A 12,473-nucleotide genomic window follows, 5' to 3' on the forward strand; every position below is an offset into this window, starting at 1 on the left:
TAAAAAAGTAGAGGACAATAAATGCTGCTGGGGATGAGGAGAGATGGGACACTCCTGCATTGCTGGTGGGACTGCAAAATGGTCCAACCACTCTGGAAAGCAATATGGTGCTTCCTCAGAAGGTTGGAAATAGAAATACCTTATGATCCAGCAATTCCTCTACTTGGTATTTACCCATAAGAAATACAAACCATGCCATGAGTAGATATATGCACACCAATGTTCATAGCAGCACTATTTACAATAGCAAAAAGATGGATACTGCCAAAGTGCCCATCAACTGACGAGAAAATAAACAAACTGTGGTACATACACACAATGGAATATTATGCTACCTTGAAGAATAACAAGGAAGCTAGCGCATAACATGGGTGAACCTTAAGGACATTATGCTGAGTGAAATTAGTCAGTCACAAAAGGAGAAATACTGCATAGGAACACTACTGTAAAAGACTAAGAAAAGAACCCATACTAAGGGGGGGATGGGATTCTTTGCTGGCCACTGGGATGTGGGATGTGGGGTGTGGGGTCAGGGTAAGGATGGGAAGGTGGAGCACAGGGTAGGGAATAGACACAGGATTGTTTGGGTGCTAGGAAGGGGGCCAATATACAAGAACTGGGAGGGGAATGGAAGAACAAAATGGATGGGAGAAAAATTTGGCAGGTTTGCATGGGCTAAGTGGGACAGAGGCAAATAATGATGTATGCACAGCCTTGGAACAACAGGGCTCTGGGATACAGGGATTGAGACATGGTTGGAATGGGGAAAAGGGGAGAAATAATGTTAAGATGCTTGGCTGTCTTATGAATCTTGGTTTCCCTGGCATATCATTATAAAAGAGACACTTGAGGGGGAGAGACAGCAATAGCCAGAAATATCACCATAGAATGCTTGTAAGTCCGTCTTCTGCCTATAACTGACTGGAATATCTAAAATGGGCTACAACATGCCCAGTGAAGGAGGCTTCCTGTGGAGCCTCTGCATTACATAAGACCATAAGTGGAATCCTGAACAGTATCCAGAATCTTCAGAGGCAAGACATTTCCAATTGAAAGGACAAGCAGACCAGCCTGGAGTGGCTAGAATAAAAGAAAATAGTTCTTGAAAGAAAGACCAACATGAAAAATACAAAACAATAATGGCAGACTGACTGATTACTACAAGAACAAGGAAGTTGCTCACCCAGGAGACATCAAGACAAGTGATTGGTTCCCCTCAAAGCAAACCCCCTTTCAAGACTAAGACTCAATGGGAATACACTCTCTGATTGGTGACCATGTTCGTCACCAATAAGGGGAAGTAGGGGAAAAACAGCAATGAAGCTGCAAGCTAAGCCCTACAACGTTCAATAGACTCCCGTGAACCCTGGTGGAGACCTGGTTGGTCAGCAGTGTGGCAAGACCTGGAGACTCTTGGGCCCAGAGTCAGTGACAAAGCCACAGAGGACTAGCATGGAGAGTGAAGCATCCAGCTGATAAGAAGGGAGGGCATATGCACAAGAATACCCACACTTGCAGATAATACCCGCTTGACCTGGCTTCAATGACTGGATGATCAGAGCTCAACCAGAAGAAGAAAGAAGAGGACAAAAAGAGTAATCTGATACAATTTGATGAACTTGACCTACACCTATGGATGCAGTAGCTCAAAAGAGGGAACAAATCCTTACAGCAAGGATCATTCTCAACCCCTCCATACACAGAGTAGACAGGGATGGGCAAGTTGGACATTGGCTACCCAAAATGGGGGGAGGGGGGCTTCAAAGGCAAGACATGACTGGCATACAAACTTTCAAGAGGGAATCTAGATCCAGAAGTCGTGGAGTAAAATAGAATCTCCACTGAGTAATATCCAGTCTCTAGGCTGGGCTGATGAAAGGAGATGTGGATAGGTCTCTTGTGTTACAATAGTGAATAATTGTTATCAATACTGATTGTGAGGGTTATAAATGTAAAGGTAGACATTTTGTAGCAAGGAGGGGAGTGATTAACTGTGTAATCTAGGAGCAGAGGTTCCTGGGATCATCAAGGGAGAAGAGAAGAGAGCAGGACCCTTCCCAGAGAAGGAGTGATGCCAGAGATGGAGGCAGAGATGATGATGTAGAGAGATGGAGCAGCTGGGGACTTTAGACACAGAGAGGGAGAGGGGCTTTGTGCTTATGACCTGGAGGGCAAGTTTTCAGGGCATACCCTTTGGTTGGTTGATGATGCATGGTGGGGATTGTAACCATGGCAATGAAGTGATATATGATAGGATGCATGTAAAACTAATGTTCTCCCATGTAAGCTATCACATAATTCACAATAAAACATTATATATATATATATAATTATACATTATATATATATATACAGATTAAAATTCTGGCACACTGAACTTCTAAAGAGAGATTAAAGATATGGATGGAATGCTTTCTGGGAGAAGAGGCTGAGCAGGGATGGCAAGAGAAGCGGATTGATTGCTCAACAGCTGGCCAGACACTGCTCGATCATCTTGTGAGCAGTTTTAGCAGCTGACGGAGGCCTGGCAGAGCAGATTCACATGGGAAAGGAAAAGGTGCCAGTTTTTCTTTCCCCCACACTTGCCTGCAGACCAGAGGTGTGGCCAACTCCCACCCTTATACAGTCCAAGCATAGAGTGTATAACTCCTGCTTTCTAGGTATTCTGAATCATGTGGGTGGTAATCATGCCAGTTTGAGTTGGGGGCCAGCTGTGCTGATTTAGTGCTTGCTTTGGTGCCTGGATTCAGGTGGACTCAGCTCCGACCTACAAAATCCAAAGAGCCAACAGGGCAATATTTAACTAGTGGTCCTAACAGACAATGAAACCAGCTCCATCAAGGATCCCCAGGAACTACTTCCAGACTGAGTGCACTGAACATAGCTAACAGGGAGGCCAGCAGAAACTCCATTTAGGACCAGGAACTTTGTTCTCACATCCCTTCCACAACCACCTCATAAGTTCCTTGAACTGCAGGAGCCCATCAGAGATTTCTTCCCTCCAGTTCCAACAACTTTACTGTTTGTTTTTTACAAATATGACAACTCAATAATGCCCTGGAGACAGCAGACAATTTTAGCTCACATGAAGAAACAATAGAGAATGGCTCCAAAAATGATGAAGATGCAAAGCCAGAAAATGTTTCTGAGGATGAAAAGGCAATGGAACTAACTGAAACTGAATTTAAAGAATGATATTAATTTCCTTCCAAGGACTGATGTTAAGATTGAGTAAAGCAAAGAGAACACACACACACACACACACACACAAATGAAAAACAAAAAACCAAAAACTTAAGAAGAATTCAGGAGAATACTACAAGTATAGGCAAAATAGATGCAAATTTTGAAATAAAAAATAAACATGCAACTAGAAATCCAGAAGATTAATACTTTAATTTCAGAAATAGACAATACATTGAAAGGCCAAAGGAGAAGGTCCGAATCAATGGAAGCCAGAATTAGTGAGCTTGAAAATATATCTTTCAGTACAAGTATGCTTGAAAAACAGTCAGAAAAAAAAGTAAAAAAATCAGAAGAAAACCTAAGATTTATGTGGGACAGCGTGAAGAAGAACAAGTTCTGGGTGATTTAAATGACAAAATAGGGAGATAAATAAAAAAGCACAGAACAAATTGTTTAAAAATTGCTGGAAGAAAAAGCCTCTAACATAATGAAAGAAAAGAAGCATAGCATACAAGAAGCTGAACAAAACACAAAAATGAACCAAATGAAAAGCACCAATACATATCATAATCTAACTTTCCTAAATTAATGGCAAGGAAAGAATCCTGAGAACAGCCTGGGGGAAAAGAAAAGAAAAGTTATCTATAAAGGAGAACCAATAAGACTAAGATCTGATTTCTCAGCAGAAACCATGTAGGCAAGAAGGCAATGGGATGGCATATACAAATCTCTAAAAGAAAAAAGTTGCCATCCAAGAATCATATACCCAGGAAAGCTGTCCCTCAAATAAGATGGCAAAATTAGGATGTTTCTTGGTAAACAGAAATTAAAGGAATTTGTAATGACCAGACCAACTTTACAAAAATGTTAAAAGGTGTTCTTTGGATTTAGAACCAACAACAACCTGAAATTTTCATACATGACAACACTTCCAGGAACTCAATCCAAATGTAGAAGTATTTAAAGTGATACAAACATACAAGACTGAAAATAAGGAACCAGAGATATCAGTGTATAATGAAGTCAGCTACAAAGCAAAAAGAGGTAATAATATACATACAGAACTTCCAAGTGGCAAAAATATCAAGTAGATTTAAGGATTAAGCAGACTGGTTTAAGCAGGGGGAAAATTAATAAATTACAGGATAACCTCAAAGAAAAGTAATATACCTGCACATCAAAATAAAAAAAGAGGAAAATCAGAAAGATTTAATAAAAATGAACAAAACAGAAATGAAAATGAGAAGAACACCCACAAACAAAATGAATTCAACGTAGAAAATTATGTGGAACAAAAACTCCATCAGCACCTCACACACAAGAACACACACAGAAAAATGACAACAATCAGTTCATATCTATTGATAATTACTCTGAATGTAAACGGATTAAATTTACCAGTGAAAAGACACAGAGAGCAGATTGGATAAAAAATTAGATTCTACAATATGCTGTCAAAATGATGGAGACAGCCAAAATATCCATCAACACAAAAATGGTTAAGCAAATTTTGGTACATACAGAAAATGAAATATTACAAAATGTTAAAGAATAATGACAAATTTGTAAAGCAAGTCATAACATGTTTGATTCCTGAGGACATTATGCTGAGTGAAATTAGCCCATCACTAAAGGACATATATTGTATGAGACTAATGTTTTAGAAAGTTTTAAAAAGATTATCTTGTTAAAATAAACAACCTGTGATAGTTATGGGGGTTTGGGGTAGGGAAAATTAGTCATGGGCTAGAGGGTAGACACATGTTAACATGGGTGACAGTGCAGATAACATACAACAAGAGGGAGGTTATCAGAGGAAAGATGAAGGTAGAGGAAGACACAGGGAGGAATACGATAGTTAAAATGAATAGATGTAAATATTGTTAACCATTGGTACATGGAGTCCATGGAGTCCTGGTGTGGTGCTGTAGGATAAGCGTAAGAGTGCAAAGTTGGTTAGAACCACAAAGTTGGAGGTTCAATCTCATCAGTTGCTTCTTGGAAACCCTATACTGGGTCTCTCTATAAGCTGGAACAGAATCAAAGACATTTAACAACAACAATGAAACCACTCAGTGGAGATGCTACTCTCCCCTGCACCTTCTGAAACTAGGTTTCCTCTTGAAAACTTGTAAGCCAGTCACTTTGTGCCTTTGTAGTCTGCCCCCCTTTTTGGGTAGCCAATATCTAAGTTGCCCATCCCTGTGAACCCTCTGTACCAAGGGGGTGGAAATTATCCTTGCTGTAAAGATTTGTTCCCTCTTTTGAAGAGACATTATTTTTTAGGGTATTATTCTTTATACATATTTTTTTGAGGGAGATACAAATTACAAACAGTAGGTCAATTTGAGTGTAGACTAGTTTTACATTTGATTGCACCTCAATCTAAAGAAAATAAAAACTCTCACAACTGGGCCAGTAAATAACATCATAATAAATGGAGGAAAGATTGAAGTTGTCAAAGACTTTTGCTGGGATCCACAATCAACATGTATGGAAGTTGTTCTTGTTAAGTGCTGTTGAGTTGATTCGGACTCATGAATTGATTGTTGTATAGGGTTTCCAAGGAGTGGCTGGTGAGCATGAACCATTGAGTCCAGCTCATTAACCCACAGTGCCAGTAGCAGTCAAGAAATCAAATAATGTATTGTGGGTAAGTCTGTTGTAAAAAACGTCTTTAAAGTGCTAAAGGCAAAGATAATTAGCTTGAGGACAAAGGTATGCCTGATCCAAGGTTTGGTGTTTTCAGTTACCTCATGTGCATGGGAAAATTGGACAATGATTAGGGAAAATCTTAGAAGAAGCAATGCATTTACATCATGGTGTTGGAGAAGAATATTAAAAGAACGCTGAAGAAAAAAAAACAAAACAACTATCTTGGAGAAGTATAGTTATACTAATCCTTAGAAGGGAAGATGGTGAGACTTCATCTCTCATACTTTGGACATGTTATCTGGAGAGACCAGTCCCTGGATTAAATCATCATTGGTAAAGTGGAGTGTCAACAAAAATGAGAAAAAAACCCAACAAAATGGATTGATACGTGACAGCTTGTTAAAGGTAATAACACAGGATCACACAGTGTTTAACTCTGTTGTGCATAGGGCCTCTATGAGTTGGAACTGACTTAATGGCACCTAACAACAACAACAACAACAACAAATCTCAAAACAGTTTAAGAGGAGAAATTCAATCGTACAGCAATATATCACCTTATCAGCAAGGATATGGCTTGAACTTCCGTGCCAGAAAAAAACAAGAGCAAAAAAGTGGATTAGAAAAGAGTTTATTTTTCTTTAGCAATTTTTCTTGAAAACATAGGGATAAGCATTTTCTCAGCAATTCTGTTGTTGTTGTTGTTGTTGTTAAGTGCCCTGTATAGGGTTTCTGAGGAGTGACTGGTGGGTTTGAATTATCGGCCTTGTAATTCAAATCAATCTTGTACTCCAGCGCTTTTATCCTGCAGCACTGCGCCAGGATGCACCAGTTCTAGACTGCCAGAAATTAGATATCTAATTCTCTTTGTCTGTCTTTCATAGTTTTAAGATGGATGTTTTAGATCCAGCTAACAGTACCATAAACTAAGCAATCTAAGAGAATGAAAGCAAAGGGCAAAAGGGATATTATGACAAATATTTAAATTAGGAGCCTTCCTGGAAACCACAAGCCAAAGCTTTTGCTTACATCTTATTAGTCAGAATTATTTGAAATTCTTCCTCTCTGAAATAAAAACTGTGAAGTCCATTCTTTAAGTTAAACACTTGAGCATCATAAGCAATTTTTGGACTCATTTAATAAGGAGGAATGTACAAATGTATATTGTTGTTGTTAGGGGCTACTGAATCAATTTTGACCCATAGCACCCCTGTGAACACTAAAATGAAATATTTCCTGGTTCTGAGCTGTTTTCACAATTAGTACTATGCTTGAGCCCATTCTTGTAGCCGCTATGTCAGCTCATCTCATTAAGAATCCTCCTATGTTTACTAACCCTCCACCAAGCATGATGGATTTCTGCTGTTCCCTTCTGATAACATGTATAAATTAAATGTGCCAAAGTCTCACCATTCTTGCTTCTAAGAAACATTCTGGCTGCACTTCTTCCAAGATACAGTTTTTCCTTCTTGTGACAGTCAATATTCTTTGCATAACTGAAAGGGTTCAATTCCTCAGCCCTCCATATTCATTGTCCATTTCTAAATGTTGTTGTTAGGTACCATTGAGTTGGTACCGACTCTTATGCACAACAGATTGAAACACTGCATGGTCCTGTACCAACCTCATAATCTTTGTTACACCCAAGCCCATTGCTGCTGTCACTATGTTAATCCATCTCACCAAGGATCTTCTTCTTTATCTCAGACCTTCTACATGATATCCTTCTCCAGGGACTAGTCCCTCTTAATAATAAGTTGGAAGTATAAGAGAATAAATCTGTCCATCTTGGCTTTTTTTTTTTTAATTTTTTACAGAAGCATTGTGGTTGTACTTCTTCCAACATAGATAGCTTTGTAGTTTTGGCAGTCTATGGTACTTTTAATATTCTCCTCCAACACCATAACTCAAAGGTATCAATTCTTCTACAGTCTGCCTTACTCATTGTCCAACTTTCACATGCACAGGTTGTTGTTGTTGTTAAGTGCCGTTGAGTTGGTTCCAACCCATAGTGACCCTGTATAGAGTTTCTGAGAAGTCACTGGTGAGCTTGAACCGATGACCTTGCTGTTCAATCTGACTTTGTAGCCCAGTGCACTAACCCATAGCACCACACCAGGACTCCTCCTATGCATATAAGGTTATTGAAAATACCTTGGTTTGAGTCAGGTATATCTTAATCCTCAAACTGATATCTTTGCTCTTAACATTTTAAATCAGTGTTGTGTGGCAGATTAGCCTAATGCAATATGTCATTTGATATCTTGACTGCTGCTTCCATGATTGTTGATCTGAGGAAAATGAAGTCTTTGACAACTTTAATCTTCTCTTCATATATAGGATGCTATTTATTGGTCTAGTCGTGAGGATATTTGTTTTCTTTACATTGAAGTGCAACCCATAGGCTGTGGTCTTTGGTCTTCAGCAGTAAGTATTTTGAGTTTTCTTTGCTATCTTCAAGCAAGGTTGCATCATCTGCATAACGCAGGCTGTTAGTGAATCTTCCTTAAATCCTGACACGATGTTTATCTTCATATAACCCAGCTCCTCAAATTATTTGCTTATAATACAGATTTAATAAGCATGGTGAAGGAATGTAACCCTGATACACATCTTTCCTAATTTTAAACCATTCAGCGCTCCTTTGTACTGTTCAGACAACTGTCTTTTGATATATGCACATGTTCCTCATGAGCACAATGAAGTATTCTGGAATACTCATTCTTTGCAATGTTGTCCATAGCTTGTCATGAGCCTCAAAATCCAAAGCCTTTGTATAGTCAATAAAGAACAGGTAAAAATTTTTCTGGTATTCTCTGCTTTCGCTAAGATATATCTGACATCAGCAATGATATCTCTCATTCCATGTTCTCTTCTGAATCTGTCTTGAACCTCTGCTAGATCTCGGTCAATGCACAGTTGCAGCCATTTTTTGTATTTCAGAGAATTTAACTTGCATGTAATATTAATGATATTGTCCAATGATTTCTGCATTCCATTAGGTCTCTTCTCTGCCATGAGCACAAACATGAATCTCTTCCAGTTACTTGACCAGGTAGTTATCTTCCAACTTTCTTGGGATAGATGAGTGAGTATCTACAGTGTTGCATCATTTTGCTGAAAGATTTCAATTTGTATTTGATCAATTCCTCGTGCTTTGCTCTTTGTCAATGCCTTCAATGCACCTTAGACTTCTTGCTTTACTACCATTGGTTTTTGATCATATGCTATCTCTTGAAAAGGTTGAACATTAACATTTCTTTTTGGTACAGTGTATTCCTTCCATTTTCTTTTGATGTTTTCTGCATCATTCAGTATTTTGTCCATAGAATCCTTCAAGATTTCAAGTTAAGACTGGAATTCTTTCTTTGGTTCTCTGAGCTTGAAAATAAATGCTGAGCGCTTTCTTCCCTTTTGGTTTTCTAATTGTAGCTCTTTGAACATTTTGTTATAATATTTGACTTTGTCTTCTCAAGCTGACCGTTGACATTTTCTATTCAGCAATTGTAGGTTTTTACATTGTTGTTATTGTTAAGTGCCATTGAGTTGGTTCTGATTCATAGCAACCCTGTAAAGGATTTCTGAGTAGTGGCTGGTGTGCTTGAACCACTGACCATACAGTTGAAACCCACATTGCAGTACAACTTATTAACCTACAGCACCACATCAGTACTTCAAGCTTCTGCATAGATGATTGAAAATACTGTGGCTTGAGTCAGGCCTACCTTGTTCCTCAAAGTGACTGCTGTTTAATACTTGAAAGAGATCTTTTGCTTCAGATTTTCCCAAAGCAACTTGTTGTTTGATTTCTTGTGTACTGCTTCCATTGGCATTCAAGATAGAGCCAATTAAAGTAAGGTATTTTCTTTTTTTATCATAATACTGTTTATTGATCCAGTTACGAGGATTTAAATTTTCTTTATGTTGAGATGTAATACATAATGAAGGCTGTAATTTTTGCTCTTCTTCAATAAGTGCTTCAGATCATTGTCACTTTCGACAAATAAGATTGTGTCATTTGCATATCACAACTCATTAATGTGTAGTGAATATATATTTAGAATCATTGATGATGAATTGAAAACAGCTTTATTCTCAATTGAGAATGCAAAAATATGGATCACCATGGGTTGTTGTTAAGCAATCTACTTCCTAACCTTATGTACAAAGGCACATAAAGGAAATGCTCTAGGAGCTTATAAAATAGCAATAAATTATAATCACTAATTAGGAACATGGGAACATATGATAATATGAAGATTTGATATTTCAAGTAGTACAGACGCAAGCAAAAATGAATAATAAAGTTGAATTTTGAGAGCTTTGAGTTTTAAAACTTAGAGTATGAAAAAATCTTTATATCTTGGCCTCACATAACTACTCAACCTCATCTCCTCCTAATTTCAAACTTAGGCTCCACTAAGATTGGATCAGTTTCTTCTTCCTTTCGTCAACATTTCATGCTTCTTTTGGATGTTCATTAGGACAAGGATTATCTGAAAAATAATTGATGTTCTATGCACTTTATAGTTCCAAGTATATTGTTGCTATTAAATGTCATTGAGTCTCATAGCAACCCTGAATAGGGCTTCAAAGAGACTGGAGGGTTTGAACCACAGATTTGTGGTTAGCAGTCTAGTGTTTATCCTACAGTGCCACAACAATGACTCTTATAATCAATACTAAGTCACTAATAATTTATCAATTAATAAGTGGCAATTTTCATTAATAAATGACATTAGTTAGGCCTCCATGAAATGTGGGTCATCATTTCAATTCCGATGTAACTTTTCTGGATTGTTATTTCTTTTTGGTTTTTCAAATGCTCATTGTTATGTGCCATGGAGTCGGTTCCAACCCATAGAGACCCTGTACAGGGTTTCCGAGGCTATAAATCTTTACGGGAGCAGAAAGCCTCATATTTCTCCCATGGAACAGCTGGTAGTTTTGAACTGCTGACCTTGCGGTTCACAGCCCAATTCATAACCACTACGCTACCAGAGCTCTTTATGTTACAGTTCAATAAATGCAAATTTAAAAAAAATCTTTTGAGTCCACCTAATGCCCCAGAGATAGGGATTCAGGGATTAAAAAGGGCAGGTATATCTCCTGTCATCCTGCAACTTACAGAGAAGTGGTGCAGTCATGTATGAGTCCTGCTCATATATGTTTATTAATTGTAACTGCTATAGAGTAAATTAATTATGGGGTTGACAGAATGAGAGGGATCTCTCCAGGATACACTAGTGGTACTGGGGGAAATTTGGAAGATACTCTTAGCTTTGCGCTGTGTGTGTAAGTGCAGAGAAAAATGTCTGGAATTAAACTCCCAAAACTTCTCTCAGTCATTCACATCTGGTGAGGGAGGAGGTAGTGCTATACTGTGTAGACTATATCTGACAATACTTGTTTTCTGAGAAAAGTGCATAGATACCCAGACAGAACTATGCATTAGGTTGATGTCTTGTTCATCAATGAAATACTAATATTTAACTAAGTACTTGTTACAGAGTAAGGAAACTTAATGATGAACTTTTAATTGCTGTGAGCTCTCTTTTGCTTGTATTACATATCATGGCCAGGAGTGGACAACCCATCTGATGACACACTAGGTATAACAGAAGATAGGCTGATATTCTTGAAAGGTCACCGGGTTCTACTCCTTTTGATACAGTTAGTCCTTTTCATTGGGTTTGCTGATCTCTTCATACACTAATTGATTCTTTCTTTCACACAGCCTGCATGACCAGTCTTCTCTTTCTTGGGTTCTGGTATCTGTTGATTATGTTGACCTAGGAATGTTGGATGTTTCTTAGACAGTTCTGCACCAAATGTTTTCATTAACTCTGCTGTTCCTGGTATTGTCTTTGGATCATTTTCTTCTTGTGATGTCTTCTTGGACTTCATCTTCAGATGTTTGCTCTGTTGCACACTGGAAGCCATCTGAGGAGGTTCTTCCTTGTTCTCTTTGTCATCAGAGTCATCCAGCTGAGACTTGGGGGCCTGCATACTAGGATGCATAAAAGGTGTGATGGAAACATTGAGACCTAGATTAGTCATGGCATCAAAGTCTTTCTTCAAAGATACATAGGTGGTTTTCTCAGAGTATCCCATCTCTTCCCACTCTTCATTGTTGTTGTTTTTAAGTGCAGTTGAGTCAATACCGACCCATAGCGACCCTGTATAGAGTTTCCAAGGAGATGCTGGTGAGCTTGAACCACCAACCTTGCAGTTCAAATGGCTTTGCAGTCTAGTGCATTAAACCACAGCGCCACACCAGAACTCCATTATAGAAGTATTTTTGAAATTTCCTTGAAGGCCTTGCTCTTCTATTCCTGGTTTCTGGGTATCCTCCTTGGAGGTTTTGGCAAAAATGCTGCCTCTGTTCATGGTGCTGGTCCAAAAGGGATAGAGCCTGAGTCTCTCTGACACAACACCAATGCTTCTCACCAGTGAAGCAGCTGTGAAGCAAAGAAGAGTCGAAGAGTGCTGGATTGTTATTTCTTTAGGTCAGAGGGAAGTAAAATTTTTTGCTACAGGAATTGTTGTTGTTGTTGTCAGGTGCCATCGAGTCGGAACCGACTCATAGCGACTCCATGCACAGCAGAACGAAACAATGTTCGATCCTGGGC

At 38.6% G+C, this 12,473-nt stretch overlaps 1 protein-coding gene and 1 pseudogene across 1 annotated transcript in view; both read right to left on the reverse strand.

Moving 5' to 3' along the window:
- Positions 1-11,955, reverse strand: part of LOC102829123 — a 17,322-nt pseudogene extending 5,367 nt beyond the window's left edge.
- NDST4 (N-deacetylase/N-sulfotransferase (heparan glucosaminyl) 4) overlaps positions 1-12,473 on the reverse strand; it is a 600,446-nt gene that overhangs the window by 246,542 nt on the left and 341,431 nt on the right. The gene's annotated exons all lie outside the window — the stretch shown is intronic.

Source organism: Chrysochloris asiatica, unplaced genomic scaffold (assembly GCF_000296735.1).
Source record: "Chrysochloris asiatica unplaced genomic scaffold, ChrAsi1.0 scaffold00188, whole genome shotgun sequence".
Classification (NCBI taxonomy): Eukaryota; Metazoa; Chordata; class Mammalia; order Afrosoricida; family Chrysochloridae; genus Chrysochloris; species Chrysochloris asiatica.